At 35.7% G+C, this 19,971-nt stretch overlaps 1 protein-coding gene across 1 annotated transcript in view; it reads right to left on the bottom strand.

Annotated features, from left to right (window-relative positions):
- The window catches only part of LOC106669071 (netrin receptor UNC5B), a 122,873-nt gene that overhangs the window by 79,172 nt on the left and 23,730 nt on the right, over nucleotides 1–19,971 (bottom strand). Inside the window, exon 2 of the mRNA XM_024224831.1 lies at nucleotides 8,389–8,412. The gene's annotated coding sequence lies outside the window, so the exon portion shown is untranslated. The remainder of the gene's footprint in view (nucleotides 1–8,388; nucleotides 8,413–19,971) is intronic.

The raw sequence follows: 19,971 nt of genomic DNA on the forward strand, positions 1-19,971 counted from the left end.
GGCGATATGTGCCCGGCATGCAGAGAAAGATTGCTCATTGTATCCCACATAATGAAACGGTGTCATTCCTTGGCACCATATAAGGAGAATGTAAGAATGCCGAATGAGTGCCGCTAGTTATAACAAATGTGCGCGAGAGTGGCAGTGAAACTTTGGGTTTATTCCAATTTCTCGAGGAAACTTGCGTAATTCTGTATATAAAGATCTTTTCTTTATTGACGATAACCCTATTGTTGTATATGTGCTAAATTCGCAAAATATGTTTTAACTGTTTAAGAAGAAGAAGAAAAATAACTTTATTCTGGGACTGCTGTCCCCTAAGAATAATTTACATGAAATAAAGGAAAGGAAAATAAAGGAAGTTCTATGAAGTTAAAAGTAAAAAAAAAGATAGAAATATTGGCACAATGTAAAAAGGGTAGTGTATCGGCGGTCTTTGACTCGAGTATGCTTTGCATTGTTGTGCGTATGACCGGCGTGGTACCCTCAGAGAAGCGAAGGATCGGACCACCTAGGCTAGACCTATGGCGTCCCTCGATTACGTGCAGCAGGTGTAGGCTGAGCTCGATAAGAGACCTTTTACCGTAGACAGTGCTCATCTAGGGGGTGGGTAGCAATCCCACTATAATCCGAAACCGTTGTCGGGGCGTTCCCGGAAGTTTCTACGCTGGAGAAGCCTCTACACTCAGAGAGATAGAGTTGCCTTCTCTATCTAGGGAGTACGCGAGGGGGGGAAGGGCTGATGTATTTCGGCCCGTTAGCCCCTCGCGTGCGGCGTACGACCCGACGCACAATGCGGGCCCGACCATTCGGAGTGGACAAGCGGAGAGCGTGGCTACTGACCTTTAGGGGCCGGGACTACACCAATGCTGCGGCGGTAACACTTTTCCGTCGTATATATATGATATAACTTTATTGACGATAGCCCTTTCAGCTTAACTTCAACATTGGTACGAATAAGACAAGGACTCGGTTCTACACATCCGTGTACACAAGTGCATATGTGGGCATAATTACATTACTTTTAGTTGTTTCATAAATTGACAATGCTTACAAGAAATGTTCTTATATTGACTATATTTATTAGAAGTTCACATTATTTTGTTATGCCTTACTTAATCCACTTAACTGGATTGCTGCCAGTTTTCTTTTGGGTATTCAAGATTGCAATGTGAACCGAGCATCTTAAGTCTTTAAGGTTTATAGCTTAAAGATTTTTAAAAGTTTGGGTTAAGTCGGTTACCTGTTTTCTTTCTTAATAATTTCTTAAACGTTTTCTTTAAGTAATAAAGTTAAAAAGAGATTATCACTCGAGCTTAATCGCCGCATGATGGCATTTGATTAGATTGCTTATAGACGGAGCATTTCCATTAAGGTTCTAAATTCTCCTTCCTCCTCGATTCAAATAAGCCATGGAATATTGAAGGGCCCGGGGTCGGTTTCACTTCCACTTCGGCTCATGGACACCTAAGTTACCTCTATTACTTATTCAACAACATTAGCCCACCCTTTCATTACAAGTCGTACTCCAAGAGGCACCCCCGAAGGGAAGAGGAGTGCAATTAGAGAATTGCACCAATTTAGCGCCTAAATGCACGGAATACGCGGTCCTACCGGTTCGACAAACCGAGTTGAATTTATTCAGGATCTTTAGTGGCTAAATTTGCTAAACTAATAGCACAGCGTTTTGTCCCAATAAACAAATTTCCGGTAATGTTAGTCTTTCATATTTTCCAGCCTCATTAAAGAATCTTTGCAATAAGAAGAGAAGTTCGTTGGCCATCTTAGGGTAAATAGCTCTCAAATACAACAAACTTATATACGCCATATTATCTTACTCGATCTAAATCAAGAGATATTCGTTGCCACATTCTGCCGTTCGATAAAGCCATGGAAAATCAATGCAAGTCAGTCATACAGAAAGAGTAAAGGGGACCCCGGTGGCAGAATGGTGGGAGCCCTACTCATATTTAAAATGCTAGAAGTTCAGGGTTCCAATCCCGGAATTTTAATTGATCATCAAATCATAATAAAAAAGTATTATGAAATGGTTTGATGCCTCGTCCGAGAAACCCGAGTATTGGACTATAAATATTTTTTTTACTTAACTTTTATATAAATAATATTTCAATAAATTTTAAAGTGAGTGTCGTTCATTAAATAAAGCTATAGCAAATTACCTTTATGGATATTTGCTTTTTTTCGTTTTTTTTTTTTTTTAATATAAAATATGCGTTATGTTGAACCAAGAAATAATCGGGCGTTACCGTTTGTTTAAAATTTGGATCCTAAAAAATTGAGACTATTAATTTAACACAAATGACTACTTCCAATTAAATTCACTAATTTCGTGGTCCGCTTGACCAATTAATATATTACAATTAATTAAGATTTTCGGTTGAGATAAAAAAGTCAATGGCTCGAGCGGGATTCGAACCCACGATCTTCGGCTTATACACCGCTGCTCTACCACTTGAGCTATTGTGACCTCGATCCACTCGGACACCAACTTACCATCTCAACAGCGCCTTTTGAATTTTCCCTCCTTTTTGCCATTTTTCATTTTTTCCAATTTTTCAATTTTCCCCAAAATTTTTCCTCCTTTTTTGGTCGTCGAGAATCCAACCCGATTACACGATATTTGAAAAATGGCAAAAAGGAGGGAAAATTCAAAAGGTGGGGTTGAAATGGGAAGTTAGTGTCCGAGTGGATCGAGGTCATCATAGCTCAAGTGGTAGAGCAGTGGTGTATCAAGCCGAAGATCGTGGGTTCGAATCCCGCTCGAGCCATTGGCTTTTTTATCTCAACTAAAAACCTTTACAAATGACTACGATTATTGGGATATCGTGAGATGCGGTCTGGTGTGACATAGGTTTTAGAAAACATTTAACACGGAAAACAAACACTTTGAGTGAATACGAATACTTTGATTGAATCTAAAAAAAATTTATTGCATTGTATCGCATACTCGATGATTCAGAAATACATAAGCATAATTAAAAATACATAAACCCTCAGATTATCAACAGTTCACAAACAACTTTTTAACCAATCAAAGCATTAAACGGCCTGACTATCATAAAGACCCACCAGAAAAAAAAAATCACCAATCAGCCTAGATCCAACACTGAAGATGGAGAAATACTGAAATACGTCTGATAGTCTAAAGGTGGGAGGGTAGGCAGAACGAAATCATCGTTAACGACCAAATTTCAGGTTCATCACCCCTCAGGCTACATGGAGAAATTTCACAAAAGAGTCGAGGTTGAAGGTTTTCGTCATCGACATCAAACAGAAAGTGTGCAAGCATCTTCATTCTAGAAAAATAATTCCGAACATTCCATAACGCATTTATATGTATATACTCTTTTTGATATACGTTAAAAACTCACAGTTTATGGATCTACTACTTCCCACAGGGATGAGAAATGAAATATAAAAAATCGTAATTTATAGAAATATTCCGGACATATAGAATTTAAATATGCAAGGGACTAGCCAAATTATCATATAATGACTTGATTGACTCGACTTGATTCGATCATAGGTCATAAAAATATTTTAGTATATTTTGTTATATAAAAATCGAGTAGAAACCTATTTGTGGCATTGTGGGGGGGGGGTTCAACATGATAAGAACTGGAAACAAATCTTCTTGGGGATCCCAAAGGAGTAAATGTTATTCCAGGGGGTATTCACGATGTTTGTAAGATGTTAACTCGTATTAACTGGAATAGAGAAATATCCAGAAGATTGTGAACGCCCCCTTCTTTTCTTGGCATGATAACGTTAATTTTTCTGCAATGCTGCGCGTGGCGATTGGTAGAACCAAAAATAACAAAAATAAAGCTGTAACAGTCCTTGAAGGCTTGTTGTTGTTTGTTTTGGTTTTGTTTTGTGTTAAAGTGTAAAATGCCAGAAGTTAATAAAAAATGAAAATTAATCAAATCTTTCATTCAAAACGTTATTTATAGAAATGATAAGTACGGGTTCACGTAAAAAGATCCTCTCAAAACCTAAAGACAAAGAAGACAACTTGGCAAAAATCGGGGTTTACCTACTCAATTGTAATGATTGTGATTTTAAATATATAGGAAAAAGCGGTAGAGAAATAAAAACAAGAGTAAAAGAACAGTTGCCTAAATCGAGCAAATTTTCGGAATTTAACGACCATCTAAAAGAAACAAAACATAATTTCAATTCAAATCTAAACACAAGTGTGTTACATAGTTTCAACAAACGGAAAGAGTAAATTGGTTTGAGAAATTTCAAATTAAAAAATGTAAAATTGAACATGGTGATAATGCATTAATAATATAACAGATTTTGATCTACCTCCATTTTAAATATGTACATAAATAATATCAAACATCCAAATAATTAAACTAATTATTTTAATTGTTATTATTATTATAGTAATTTAATAATATTAAGTATTTACTGGTATAATATTTATTTGTGCTACAATTTCCGCGGTTCGCACGTTCAAATTGAGCGCCATTAAAAAAATCACATGCTAATTGGAACACCGCGTTGGCGGAGGTATCAGCGGGTTCACTTTGGCAATTCATGTCGAGAGACGTGGTTATAGAAGTCCTTCAACCTGATGATGAGCTAAAAGGCTCGAAATCCGGATAGTTGCAAAACAACTTACTGTGCGTAGGAACTATCTTTTTAAAAAAGGATTAAACGTTATTTATGCACTCGAAAAATACTAACAAATGACACGCTTTAATTCGTGCCGACATACCTAACTTGTATCCTAACGTCTAACAGCCTACAACTTTATAGGAGAGGTGATGTATCTATTATGAATGAGAGTATAAGGACATAACAGAAATTAACAAAATAAATATATTGGTCTGATTTGATTAATGCGTATTTAAGAATAAAAATACGTGTAAACAAAAAACAGCTGTTAAAATCATGGCTGCCATGTTGGTTACCTACGCCCTAACGGATAGCAATGTGACTACATTTTCGACCTAACATCTAACTTGTTGCTTTTTAGATCGAGCAATGTTAACTAGCCGATTCTTACAAGTCTACTTCATCATTTTTCTCGATCTAACAGGACCTAATAGAGTTAACAGGGTTAACACAAAGATCGTGAAAACTCCTAGTGTGTCCCATTTTATTCTAGACAGAGAACATATTTATAAAAAAATAAATTTTTGTCGTACTTATGCGTATGATCCTTATCGTGTAACTAAATGCCTATTAACTTAATTGACAAATTTGCTAGATGTTAAATAAACGAAATGTACAAGACGTACCGTTCTTGTGAAGCTGTTTAAAATTATGTTTCTTGATATATTCTTAGTAAGTTGAAAAATTAGTACGTAATAATATACTAGAAATTAATATTTATGGTGAACGAATTAGGGTTACAATTACAACGATTATGTTATAGCGAAATGTAAAAAAAAATCAATAGATAGCTGTTTATCTTGTATGATATAAATCAACTCAATTCATGACTGTCGGAAAGTGATTTATTGTGAGAAGGAATATAAATGTCATGGATTCAATTATATCATTGATGATTTGCTGTTTTTCATTTATTTTTAATGACCAAATACATTATATTTTTTACCTTGAGTGTTCATTCGGTAGTCCGCCAGGAAAAAACGAATGTACGATTGATTATAGTTGTTTTCTTAGTTATCAATTTGATTCTCTTACAAGACCCCCTGTCGCGCCGTAAAATAATTAGGCAAGCACGCCTCTAGTACGTGGGGAAGAGATTTTTATCATTGCGCGCTGTCCGGTCGAGCCGGCCGGTATTTTGCAGGGAAATAAAGGGCTTACGACGAAGGGAGAGGGTGAGTTATTAGAGGTATCGGAGGGTGTTTCACCCCCACACGTGTAATCGTCCGTGAACCCTGGATAAGACCCCTACCTACCATTGTATCCATAACTGCAAATGTGTTATAATCCTGGCACTCCTCCCCTCCTAGTGCCCTCGGGGTAAGATTTGTCGCGTTTTGTTACCCCCGATGAGAAAAATCCGATACACACCCTGGGCACCGGGAATGCCACTTTATTTATCCATAACGGCCCCCATACAATGTTACATTCCTGTAAAATTCCATTCTAATTTCGCCCGTTTAGGCAGCCCGCCCTTTGTGCAATCTTCACATTGTTCGGGTTGCAATCGTTTCATAATTCCATAAAAAATTTAAATTTGTTTAAACAAATCTACTGTTGATAAAAACAGATACACTCATTAATTCTCATACCAGTAAATAGTGATTGATTTAATAAAAAAAATAAGCGCGTACATTTGTCAGGAGTTTTATGTAAATCTTCAAAATATCAATACTTTTAATAGCGTTTTAATAGCATTTTGTTAGTCTGGTCTGCCTTTTCTTCTGGCTTTGTCATTGTTTTGTGTTATTTGCAAAGATGTGTTTCATTGAATCGCTTAACGTAACTTTTATTATGTCTAACTAATGAATACACTGCAATAGTCTGCATGCATAAAAAGAAGCAATTAAAACTTCTGATTGATCATGGGGCAGATATGGACCTAAGAAATTTCATCAAATACCCGATAAAATTGACTGGAAAAGGGAGATCTGTTTCAGAGATGACTCCAAGGCTGAGGATGAGTCAGTAACTGTTTAACTGTTATCTAAAGAAATAAATCAAAGAATTCATACACGCCTTGGGACGTACACCATTTTAAGGCGCTAGGTGTAAATTGAACACCGCCTGGTAGGTCAAAAAGCTTGGAGTTCCCAATGAAAGAACAGTCATCTTGGTGAAACTCAACAGCTAAAGGCTGCTACATCATTCGGTATTCAAGCCGTGCGACCTTTGGCATTAAGGCTCTGTCAGATATCAGAAATATCAAAATCCGTATAGGTTTGGTGCCTGGGCACAAAGGGCTGTTAACAAAGCTTTCAGGACCTGAACCCATTAGGGGGATACCAAATTGCCGTAGATCCGTCAGACAATTGATTAAAACATATCCTTAGCTTGAAGGGGTCGAATCACAAGGCAGAGGTGTTATGTTTATCAAAAGACTATCGCAGGAATTAACAGCAGAGCAGCTAAACACTGAGGTTAACTGATGGTACACTTCTTGGACTCTCCAGACTCCAGGACATATGCGGTAGAAGGCTTTTGTTGTGTCAGCACAACTGTTTGTATGTGAGATTGATCAGTGACCTGTCTGATATACAACAAGATTCTTGATTGGCTACCAGGGAATACAGGGTAACGAGGATGCCGATAAATGGACCAAGGAAAGTTCGACCAGTATTTTTCAAGAACTCCTTTGGGGGACATCAAACTGCCAAAAATGAAGCTCCAAAGACAATTGGTTAAAAGTCCTTGGTTAAATGAGTATTCCATAGGCATGTGAAAAGGTTCACTAAGATGGTAAGCCTAGGACGTTCTAGAACTGCGATGATAGTAGGCCGTTAATATGACCCTGCAGACTTCAGAGGCATGTGTATAGATAGATTTAAATCGGCATGAACCAACCTAAAGGTACTTACTCTCTTAGAGCTAAAAAGCCTTAAACTTAAGGAAGAGTTTGCCCAATAGAAGAAGATTGGGTCGCGGTGTTTAACCTCATGAAGAAGTAAAAACCTCGGAGGTGAAATTTAATTTGAATTGAGGTGACCCTTACTTTATTGTAATAGAGTTTATGCGTTCTTTTGATAATGTCTATGATAAGTGTTAGCGCAATGTATTGTAACATTTCAAGTCTTGCCTTTTATCAGTTTGAATACTGGAAGGACAATTTGGGCTGTTTAATGTGTCCTCATTTTTTAATGACTGTTTGGGATGATGTTAGCTTTTCAGTTGACAGTTGGATGATGTAGAGTGTTTATATAACGCCCTATGCTCTCGTTTTCTTTGCAGCATAACTATTGTTTCCCCTTTATAGTAGGTTGAAAAAAAAACACGAATATTATCACTTAAAAGTAGTACAAAAATAATTACACAAAATTCACACTTTTAACAATAAAAGTTAATAATATCATGCGGACATTTTTCTTTTGATAAATGTTGTGTGAAGTTGAGGGTGCGAAGAAAGTTTCTGGAATTGAAAGCTGATATTAACGATGATCTTCAATATGGTTCTCTTATTATGGTGGCACACAATAAAGAAAAGGTTTTCTCCCGAAGTAAAAAGAAACTTTTCGGAATAAAAGATAAGTTGGTCGGCATTGGATCAAGATAAGAAAAAAGCGATAAAAAGGCTAATCCGTCTTTTCAGTAGATAAAAAATCTCCCTTCAACAAAAAGAGTCCCATTAAAAAATGGGCGTAGCCCGCGATGAAGGTGTGCAAACCGGGGAAGGAAGATTGCTGGATGGATGACAGGTCATGCGTGTCAAAAACATAACGACATTTTGTGCAATATACTTACCGCTGACGTCATCAAAAGCTCCGTCTTGTGTAAGCAAACAAAGAAAAACAAACAAATTAGACATTAGATGGAAAAAGGTAAATTAGGATGTTGACTATACAGGGTATAAGGGTCACATAATGCTTATTTTTTATCCTTTGAATATGAATGATCACTTTTGAAGAAATAATGACGTTCCGATTTTAAAAGAAGTCCGGATTCGATTTTTGTCAGACAATATTCCTGTCCAATTAGGGTTAAAATTCCGTAATTTTTTCTCGAATAATATACACACAATATAAAACGTGTTGAGTATACAGTGTGAATAGGACAAGATAGAGGTTGGTAAAATGAAAAATACCATGGGTTCATTAACTGATATCACTCCACTTGCCCACATCAATCAGCACGAGAATCCCAATGTTTAAAGCCAAGCTATAAAATATATATCATCCTTATCTCTTCCAATGTTAATTCCAGTAATTTAGTCGGGATATCTTATCAAAGGATAGAACCTGGTTCCGGCTCAATTAGTTTAACTTGAGGCAAAGTTCATGAATGGAAGACGCCTTGTTTCACACACTTTTATTTCGATTCAATAAACAAAAATCGTCCAACAAAAAGACGTCGATGAGGTAATTGATGTTTGTTTTAAGCTTAAACAGGTAACAAATTTTTATTTATTGGTGGTGCTTTTCTCGCGATACATTCCACAAGGCAATATATAATCTACAGACAAGATAACTTATTGAAGTGTCACTATTCTTATCCAAATTTTTTGTTCTTTTATATTTTTACCTAAAATCGCATGAAATGTTTTTATGGTTAGTCTGGCTGTAAATAAATTTATATCTCATCGAATCGGACTGAATATCCCTTAATCTCCTCTGCTCTTCTTGATGGTATTAATCTCTGGTAAGTTTTTATCTGCTAATTATAAGTGATCTACGAGTGAATGAGAACCACTTTAGATTATTAGGTTTCCATTATTTGGCAATGAATAACCTTTCTTTTGATAATTTCTCAGCCTTCGCAAATTATAGATTTTTTTCAGATGATGTAGTTAGGAATTTGTGAGTGAATGAAATTTTGCCTTAAGTTTAGTTGGTGTAATGTTTGAGGTGTTTAATTATCGTCATCTTACTGACTAGAAATTTAAGCAAATATTTTACTTTGCCTATGATGATCATCTAGTGGATCAACGTAAAGAAAGCAAAAATCTAGTAGGTTTGTGGTCTGATTGACCAAATAATTTCTTTTCAAATAATTCATCTTTATTTAAGGTTTTGGTTGAGATAAAAAAGTCAGTGCCACGAATTTTGAAAAATGTCAAAAAGGAGGGAAAATTAAAAAAAAGGTGGGGTTGAGATGAGAAGTTAGTGTCCGAGAGGATCGAGGTCACGATAGCTCAAGTGGTCAAGTGGTAGAGCAGCGGCGTATTTAGCCGAAGGTCGTGGGTTCGAATCCTCACGTGACACTGACTTTTTATCTCGACCAAAACCTTAATTAAAAATTAATTAATTGAAAAGTAAGTAGAAAGTTGAGAGACTTTCCTTTGGGTCCGTAGTGTTGTTTTCCACCATTAAAAAAATGGTCTTTTTGGTAGGTTATCTCTCGTAGGTTTGAAAATCTATCGTTTGTCAGAAACAACGTCATGAAAGATCAACGTCACTACCCAACGCAGTATATTTTGCAACCTGTAAATGCTTGACTGAATCAACGGCCTGTCAATCATTTGGAATAACAACTAGGACAGATAGAACTTAAACTGATAGAAGAGACTGGAAGATAATATTTGGACATATATGACACGAAGAATGAAAATGGGTCAGCAACTGGAATTTGTATAGATAATCAATTCATATATTATTGGGCCATATGTCACCATCTTTCAGGTTAGACTGAAAATTCTACACTGCCAGGGAGATTAAAAGGTTTGGTATTGACAAAAAAATAATAGTCGGTCATTGTTTCAACATTCTTGTCAAAAATATAGATCCGTCAGACAAGGTTTTAAAATAAACCGTTTGTTTAGTGCGAATCCCTAGACAGTGTCTTGAGAAAAAGTTCATCAGAGGGCCATCGGAGAATTCCTTAGTCCTTAGAAAAACGGCATAATTACGAAATTTAAGAGCTACTAGTGTTAGGTCCAAAATAATAGACTTATCACCACCGTGCGTGTCCATCGTATGCAGTAAAAACAAGCCTGAGAAAATTTTGTCAGCAAGAAGAAGAAACAGAGGAAAAAGTCCTCTGTTGCTGCCAAGGTCCAGTACTGCCTTTTGCTAATTGTAAGTGTTGGATTAAATCAATGCCCCTCCCCAATTAAATCAGACATTTTATACAACGACAAACTTATACTTGTCTATTCAGAAATCGTGAGATGCGGTCTGGTGTGATGTAGGTTTCAGAAAAACATTTTCTTTATCGTGCCAACGTTTCGATCTTTAAATTCACTAATTTCGTGGTCCGCTTGACCAATTAATACATTAAAATTAATTAAGGTTTGTAGTTGAGATGAAAAAAAGTTAATGGCACGAGCAGGATTCTAACCCACGACCTTCGGCTAGATACGCCGCTGAGCTATCGTGACCTCGTGCCATTAATTTTTTTTCATCTCAACTAAAAACCTTAATTAATTGTAATGTATTAATTGGTCAAGCGGACCACAAAATTAGTGAATTTAATGAATTAAAATGAAGTACACTTCACTAAAGCTCTCCGTGGGCATTTCATTTGAAAAATGGCAAAAAGGAGGGAAATCACATAAGGTGGGGTTGAGATAGGAAGTTGATGTCCGAGTGGGGTCACGATAGCTCAAGTGGTAGAGCAGCGAGGTATCTAGCCGAAGATCGTGGGTTCGAATCCCGCTCGTGCCATTAACTTTTTTTCATCTCAACTAAAAACTTAATTAATTGTTTCGATCTTTATTGAGATCGTCTTCAGGGCTCAAAGTGTGTTTTCTGTGTAATTGCCCTGAGCCCTGAAGATGATTTCAACAAAAATCGAAACGTTGGCACGATGAAAATGTTTTGATGAATCCTACATCACACGAGATCGCATTTCACGATTTCTGAATAATCATCGACTAAAGGTAACTAATCACCACACACATACTTTTCTTCGAACCCAAGACTCCAGAGCAACGAGGAGGCCGATAAATTGTCCAAGAAATGTTCAATCAGGAAAGTCATGTTCCTGAACCCTTTTTTTTAAAAACAAATTTCCCAAAACGAAGACCCAAGTCCCTTAGTGGTGCATTGGTTTATGCTGGCTTATGCAAACTGTAAATGTGGGATTGTACCAATGTTGTGTAAGACATTGTGTTACCACCCTGATTTGGCTTGCCGCAAAATGGACCTTGGCCTACAACATTTCAACAAATGTAGACCTAACAGACAATGGGTTAAAAATGCCCTTAGGTCAATGATATTCTAGGACAGAGGCATGCGAAAATATTGATTTAATTGTCATTTCACAAACAAAAGGCACAATTACTAAGCGAATGACGCGCTTTGATTGGAACGGTAGTAAGGCTGGATAACGATAACATAAGAGAAACTAGAAACAAACATGTCCATATATCGCAAGGAACAACAAGTTGATTGTTGGTAGACGTATGCAGTCTGAGATACTTGCTAAAATGCCAAGGCATGATGAATACACGGAAAGCTTTCACAGAACTTTAACTTCTGACAGAACTTAACAGAAGCCGTTGCTGAAGAAATATAGGTTTAAATATGCAATATAGCATAGACCAATACTGGTCGCGGTGCGCAAGTCGTAAAGAGGCAAACGACTTTTAACCTTAAGGTAAAATGTAAATGTGACACGTTTTGATAACCGCGTGTAAAATGTTGACCAATTCGTCTTTCCCATGAGTTGTTAAATGATTTGTTGTTCACTAGATTTGTAGCAGCTGTGATTGCCCTAGGTCACACGTCAAAGAATGAAACAATACCAGTATGCAAATAAGCCGCTATAAATTGTCTCTCTATGAATTAGTCAGCCCTTGTGGGCAATAATAAACACACATGTATAAATCAAAGAATCGGTGGGTAAAGAGTCGAGGCGTGAGGGGTATCTATGGAAAACAAGCCCCTGTCACGGACAACACAAGTGCATATTAACAGTTATTCTACCATGATAATTACGGGTGAGGGTTGTAGATGCAACTGTGTTGTCCTAATTGGTAAGCGTTAAGCAAAGTGATGCGCATAATTTGCTGAACGGGTGAGACCGCTGCACCAGAAAAGGGAGTGAGGTTTGGTTATTAGTTATAGGGAGAGCGTTAAGTTTCTACGATATTCCAACAATGCCTACAGGTTCTTGGTAACATTACAGACATCTTTGTCATATTTGAACAAACTATAATCTAAAAAAATAAACAATAATGATTAAAAAAATGTACGTACATACTATGCATGACATGTTCATTAACTTTTTGCCCTATTATGCATACAAAAGCAAACAGGTTGTGATAAAACATTAAAGGCAAGATTTTGCTGTGGTAAATTAATCGATACACTTAAACTATAGTACTTTCAACAATAAATACACGGAAACAATTTTTTATCTGGAATTTTTTTTTGGTTGTCTACGTCTATGGAATAGAGGGGATCAAGATAAAAAATAAATTTTATCAACAACCTACAGAATAAAATAACAACAACAATATTAGGGGTATTCACGACTTTTGTAAGATCTTAACTAGTGTTAACTCGAATAGAGTAATGTCCACTAATATCGTGAACGCCCCATTCTTTTCTTAGCATGTTAAACGTTAATTTTTCCGTAATGCTACGCGTGGAGATTGGTAGAACCAAAAATAATGCTATAACATTCCTAGAAGGCTTGTTGTTGTTTGTTTTGGTATTGTTTTGTGTTAATTTGTATGATGCCAGAAGTTAATAAAAAGATAAATTAATCAACTATTTTATTCAAAATTTATCTCTTTATCTATTATTAGTCTTTATTTTATGTATTCTCAAAGTACTAACAAATGACGCGCTTCAATTCTTGCCGAGATATCCAACTTGCATCCTAACGTCTAACTTCCTACAACTTCATAGGATAGGAGATGTATTATTATTATAATTATGAATGAGAGTACAAGGACAGGTCAGAAATTAACAATAGAAATTATTGGTCAGATTTAATTAATGCGTATTTGAGAATAAAAATACGTGTAAACTAAAAATGTTATATTCATGGCTGACATGTTGGTTACCTACGGCCTAACGGATAGCAATGTGACTACATTTTCGACATCTAACATTGGCCCTGGCCTTGGCTATTAGATCGAGCAATGTTAACTAGCCAATTCTTACAAGTCTACGTTATCATTTGTCTCGATCTAACACGATCTAACAGACTTAACAGGGTTAACACAAAGATCGTGAATGCCTCTATTATGATCACATGATAATACAGTTTTCTACACCGCAATAATTTTCCGGTAACGATCATTCCTTAAATATTGAAATCGATCCACAAGAAAGTCCGCGTTAAGCACCAGATTATTTTTCTAATAAACGGGGCAGGTTAAACCATTTTATTAAGAATTCTACGAAAATGGCAGTGCTCATGATTGATCACACCTGTCAATCGAGAACTTAATTAGATGATATTAATTTAACAAAAGTGTCTCTATTTTTACTGGTTTGTACTCTTTCCTCAAGTTCTTTTTATTTATCTAATGAGTAACTTTCGATTATTATCCAATTTTCCAAATTCAATTACTGCATTAAATTTTATTAAAAAACCCTTGACACACATATTTTCAATAGAGCTTTTCTTCTTCTAGTACAACCAAATTACTACTTAAGTAGTTACCAAATTCACTATTTATATTACATGATTTACAGCCCGAAAGAATATTTAAGTTTAAGGATGCTTTAAGAACCTTATCAGAGCGCCGATGATGTGATACGAGAACGAACTGTTTTTATTTAAATTTATTTATATAATATTTATTTGCATAAATTGAACATTTGTCTTTTTATCATTATTTCCTTATTGTCATGATATAACCATTATTTCCTGTTTCCTCGCTACAATTTGGCTGACTATATTACACCTTTATATTATGCATATAAATTTTCTAAAAACCAGGGCTAAAATTTGTTGTAAAGACCACCCATTCTTTTTTCTCGTGGAATAAGCTAAAACCAAAAAAAAGGGTTGAAGAAACCAGTTTTACCAATATTCTTTTTAATATTTATTTAGAAATCGTGAGATGCGGTCTGGTGTGATGTAGGTTTCAGAAAAACATTTTCTTCATCAACAGAAAAACAGAAGGGGTGGTGAAGGATGTCGGTATAGAAACGACATTTTTGTATAAGACGTCGGCTTCTTTGAGGTGAAAAGAGCGGACGAAGGGAAAAAATGTGTTGATAATGGTTCGGCCAACGATTATCCTTTCAGGATTATATCCAACGTATATAAACACAAAATAGCAAAATCTCAATGTCACTCTCGACACGACACGCAAGAATGGTACAATTACATAGAAGACAAACAGTTTGAGTGAGTAGAAATACTTTGAATGAATACATAAAAAATATATTTTGCATTGTATAAATTCACTTTTCCACATCCAAAATATAATTGTTATTTGTAAACAATGTTTGTAAATCCTAGGCCCTGAAGATGATCTCAATAAAGATCGAAACGTTGGCACGATAAAGAAAATGTTTTTCTGAAACCTACATCACACCAGACCGCATCTCACTAAATAAATATCGATTAACGGTCAATAATCACCACACATTCTTTTTAATTCGAGCAGCCTTGCTGCAATAAAACTGTTTACGCACTTTGATTTTATTTTTATGTTAACACATAACAGTTGAAATTGAATAACACTAATATGAAGAGAGAAAAAGGATAACCCTGTGCAATGTGGATTCGATCTGTAATAAAGGTTTAGATTGTAAAAGTCGGATTATTTTTGTTCGTGTCAAGCCTGGAAATCAATTAATATTATTATATATAAGAACTGTACTGTTAGCAAAATTGCATATTTTATTTTACAAATAGATTTTTCAGTTTTGCGGAATTAAACTGTTGTTTTTACTTAAAAAAACATAATTGAACCTCGTAACTTAAACAGAGTATTGCTTATTTATAATCTGTGTATTCGATGTATTAGGTTGTCTCATCGGTACAGTAGTACACAAGGTGTCAATGAGTATTTTTCAAAAAAGTGAAACCTGTTATGTCAGAAGAAATAGATACGTTCGTGTTCTCTTCTCTCAGAAAGGTGCGAATTGTCAGCAGAGATGAGCCCAGGACGAAAGTAATTTTTTTCCTGTAATGGCAAGGGCAATAATGGATGAAGTGGCTGGAACGGCTCTCGTAACTCATATTGGCAGCACCATTAGTAATGACCCAGAAACTCCGCTATTGATCACTCTTGATAGATTCCAGCTGGTCTTATCCTCGAAGAGGAAAATTCCTTCTTACAAGAAAAAGAAAATGATAGGTTAACCGAGAGAAAAATTAACCCTCTGCTTAATTGAACCAAACAATCTCTTGTAACTATTTGCACTTTAATTTTTTATATTCCTCATTTAAAAAATTAAGGTATCGGATTTATTAAAAAAATGTTTATCAATATTTTTCTGTTGTGCCCTAGTACAAATCCACATTTTCCTAGTTTATTCACTTCTTCATTGACAACAACGATCGGACACGTGTCCCATATTTTTCGAACTAGCCACCCAAAAAGTTTCATCAAAATTTGGGGCACCTTAGTTAGTAGCCTCCCTATGTGAGTGTTTTCATTTAAATTTGTCTTATTCTTGATTTTTAATTTTAATATGGGTGATTCTGGTAAACTTGTCAGACTCTCGGCTCGTATATACCGACGTCGTGGGATCAATTCCCACCGTAGTCCCTGGTATTTTTTCATGCACCCCTTCCTCCAAAATTAGTAATATAATTCATCTATTGGACAAATATTGGGAAATAAGGCCATTAAAAATTAATTAATTTTTTTATGTAAGGTTTTGGTTGAATTGAAAAAGGTAGTGTAATGAGCGGGATTCGAAACCAAGACCTTCGACTCCGAGTGGATCGAAGTCACGATAGAGCAGCAGCGTATTGAGCCTAAGGTCGTGGGTTCGAACCCCGCTCGAAACACCAACTTTTTCATTTCAACGAAAACGATTAATTATTTTATAATGACCTTATTTCTAGATATTTGCCCAATAGATTAATTGTATTATTAATTATTTTATTAATCTATTGAGCGAATATTGAGAAATAAGGTAATTAAAAATTAATTAATCTTTTTATATAAGGTTTTCGTTGTAATTAATAATACAATTAATCTATTGGGCAAATATTGAGAAATAAGGTCATTAAAAAATAGTTAATTTTGGTTGAAATGAAAAAGTTAGTATCACGAGCGGGATTCGAACGCACGACCTTCGACTCCGAGTGGATCGAAGTCACGATAGAGCAGCAGCGTATTGAGTCTAAGGTCGTGGGTTCGAATCCCGCTCGTGAAACTAACTTTTTTATTTCAATCAAAACCTTACATAAAAAGATTAATTAATTGAAAAAGGTTATTTGGTCAATAGACCACCAAATACCATGGAGTCATTAAAATTGTTAATTTAGTAGATAAACCAAAAATGAAGAAATGAAGCAAGGAAATGCATCAGTAATTTAGTAAATTCTTAGAAAATTGTCGAACTTTGTCTATGAAAAATAAGGACGTTGAACACTAATCACTGATAATGACGGTAGCGAAGTTGAACAACAATTAAGATGCTGGAAGATTTCAGCCATATATATTGATGAATGCCGACATAATTAACCCTACGATTCACAGAATACTTGTACTTGTTTACCCTTCCTGGAGCCACATTGTCCCAAACCGAAAATATATTCGATTCCACGGTCCTGAATTACCGATCCCGTCCTCGATATGCGCATCCATTACCGAAACCGACCACAACTTTCCTCCGAATAAAGGGAAACTTTGGCCTGGTGGGAATAAAAAAGCAATAAGACCCCTGCTGAAAAACAACGACCTGTGCACTGATTCTTGTTGTGTAACAAACCAAACTTTCCTGATCACTAATTATTTGCCAGTAAAAATAAAATTTCCCAGTTTCTAACTTTGTAGAATAAGGTGGCTCAATGTGAACGAAAACCTTTTTTTCTTTACAAGGTGTATTTATTTAGAAGGCCGATAATAGCAAAAACATTGGATATCACTACGTCATGTTTAAGTACTTCTATAATCTCAAATGAAGAAACCAAAAGCTTTTATCGTAGCTTTCTCAATCCAAGAAATTCAGTACATTTTCCGTAGGTTAATTCCAGTATAAAAAAAACCATTCACAGCAATGATTCTATATCGTATAAGCCTAATGGGTAAAGAATAATTACAATAACGAATAATGACAACCTAATTACAGAAAGCCATAATAGTTCATCACTCACCCTGTTCAAGTATATTATATTTTGTACATGTTTTGTTTAAAAATAATTAGTATAAGATACATGCAATTATTATTAGGGATTGCCCTAAATTGAGTTGGGTCACACTTTCTCGCACATTTATTGGTCATCCGGCCCGGAGGACCAATAAATGTGAATGAAAGAGAGACCCAATTCAATTGAGGGTAATCCCTCTTTCTCCGAATTCTAAATTTTTCTAGAATCCGTTAAATATAATTTTTCCAGATTGTAGTCTACCAACACCCCACATGTAATGAAAATGGAAAAAATTCAATCCTTACAATTGATAAACTCTTACCAGCCCACAATCCTACTAAATTAATTACAATCCAATCACTGTGCGATGTTCCAAATTAATTATAATTGTACAAGATCGAACGAATTAAGTTTTAAAAAAAATATACAATATATATACAAAATATAATATCCTTGAACACACTCTTTCTCTTCTTTTCTCTCTCACTCTCATTCTCTCTCTCGCTCTTTCTCTCTCTCTCTCTCTCTCTCTCTCTCTCTCTCTCTCTCTCTATCTATCTATCTATCTCTCTCTCTCTAGCAAACATTTTGGTAGTTAGATATATAGATATACATGTATATAATTAAAATTCATCGAAATTAAAAAAAAAGAACTCATTGATTCTGTTAAGAAATTTATTATTCATCAAGTCATCCCACTATTCTTTATTATTGGTTTAACGGCATTGTAAAACTAAAATCATGCTGAATTGAAGCAATTATGAGAACTATTGCTTCTGCCTTATGGCAAGGGGACTAACGTGTTTTACCTAACGAAATCTGTTGGCCTGTTATGGAACACCTATTTCGATGAAAGCCCTCCCACAAGGGAAGTCCACGTTATTTTCCAACTCGAAAAGCCTTCTTAAAGCACCGGCGGTACCCTAACAAGGTTGCCCTTCCATGAGTAGTCCTTGTGAGGAAGGGTTTTACAACCTCATTATTGCCCGGTCTTGCTCGACGGAGGACGGCAAATGTAATGGGCCACCTGGTCTTCTTCACCAGGAACGGGTCTCATTTATTGCTGATACCCGTTCGCAAGCATGTAATAAAATAAAAGGAAGAGTGTCTTAAACGACGAGCAGGGCTTAAAGAAACGATTTCGATCTTGCTCATAAAGTTTTTAATGATTATGAAATGGATTCTTCTTTCTAAATTAAGAAAATAACAAATTTCGATGTTTTGCTTTGATATTAAACTACTCTTCTAATTAATTTAAATTTAGTTGGACCTTTGTATTAATAATGCAATATATTAGCGCTAAGGAAGGATATTTGACAGGGAATAGCTCCAGCCCCTTTAGGATTTATACTCCCTAACAAAAGGGCGCTTCTTTTGTTTCCGTCCTTGTTTGTTGCACTAAACTTTCAAGTCGCCAAGGGGTGGAATCCCCCGTCATATCGCATAAAAAGAAATCAGATGGAAGATGATCTGATCGTTAGAAAGCTGTAAAGCCACATCGTCAAAATTTGATCCACTATTGGTGACCCGTAGAGGCGAAAATCCATTTGGATAAATCATGGATAGCCCTGTGCCCCTTTCCGTACACACCCTTGGAAATTACCCTTGAATTTATGTGCTTATGCCCCGATGAAGCTTTACAACGTGGAAACGCGCCGTTTACTGCATTGGGCTGTCCCATTCTCACAGATTTAATTGCAATCCCCTTTAGAACTATTACTACCGTTCCTATGACAATTTTGTAAACAAATTGCTTCATTGAAGTCTAGGAGTTTGATGGATGTAATTCCTTCTTAAACGTTTTACGTTTAACGTACACATATAATGTTTCAACAATCATTAATTATACCACCTCGTTTATAAAAGCAGCAGTTTTATTGTAGTTTACTATTTTCCTTCGAAAACTCTGAACTCGGCAATTCACTATTGTGTTCTTTAGGGGCCCAAGGATCTTGACTCTTAAAACTGAATCCGAAAAATCTAAAGCAGAGTGTACGAACCCCGGATAACTCATAACTCATAATTAACTATCCTTTACCAAAACTGGCAAACACATTGTTACAATTAGACCAAGAAAATCTCAGGAGAATTCGATAGCTATATACCAGTGGTATCTGACAAAACACCTACACAACAGGGGTTCAATTATGA

The sequence above is a fragment of the Cimex lectularius genome, unplaced genomic scaffold (assembly GCF_000648675.2).
Source record: "Cimex lectularius strain Harlan isolate CLEC.00 unplaced genomic scaffold, Clec_2.1 scaffold53, whole genome shotgun sequence".
Classification (NCBI taxonomy): domain Eukaryota; kingdom Metazoa; phylum Arthropoda; class Insecta; order Hemiptera; family Cimicidae; genus Cimex; species Cimex lectularius.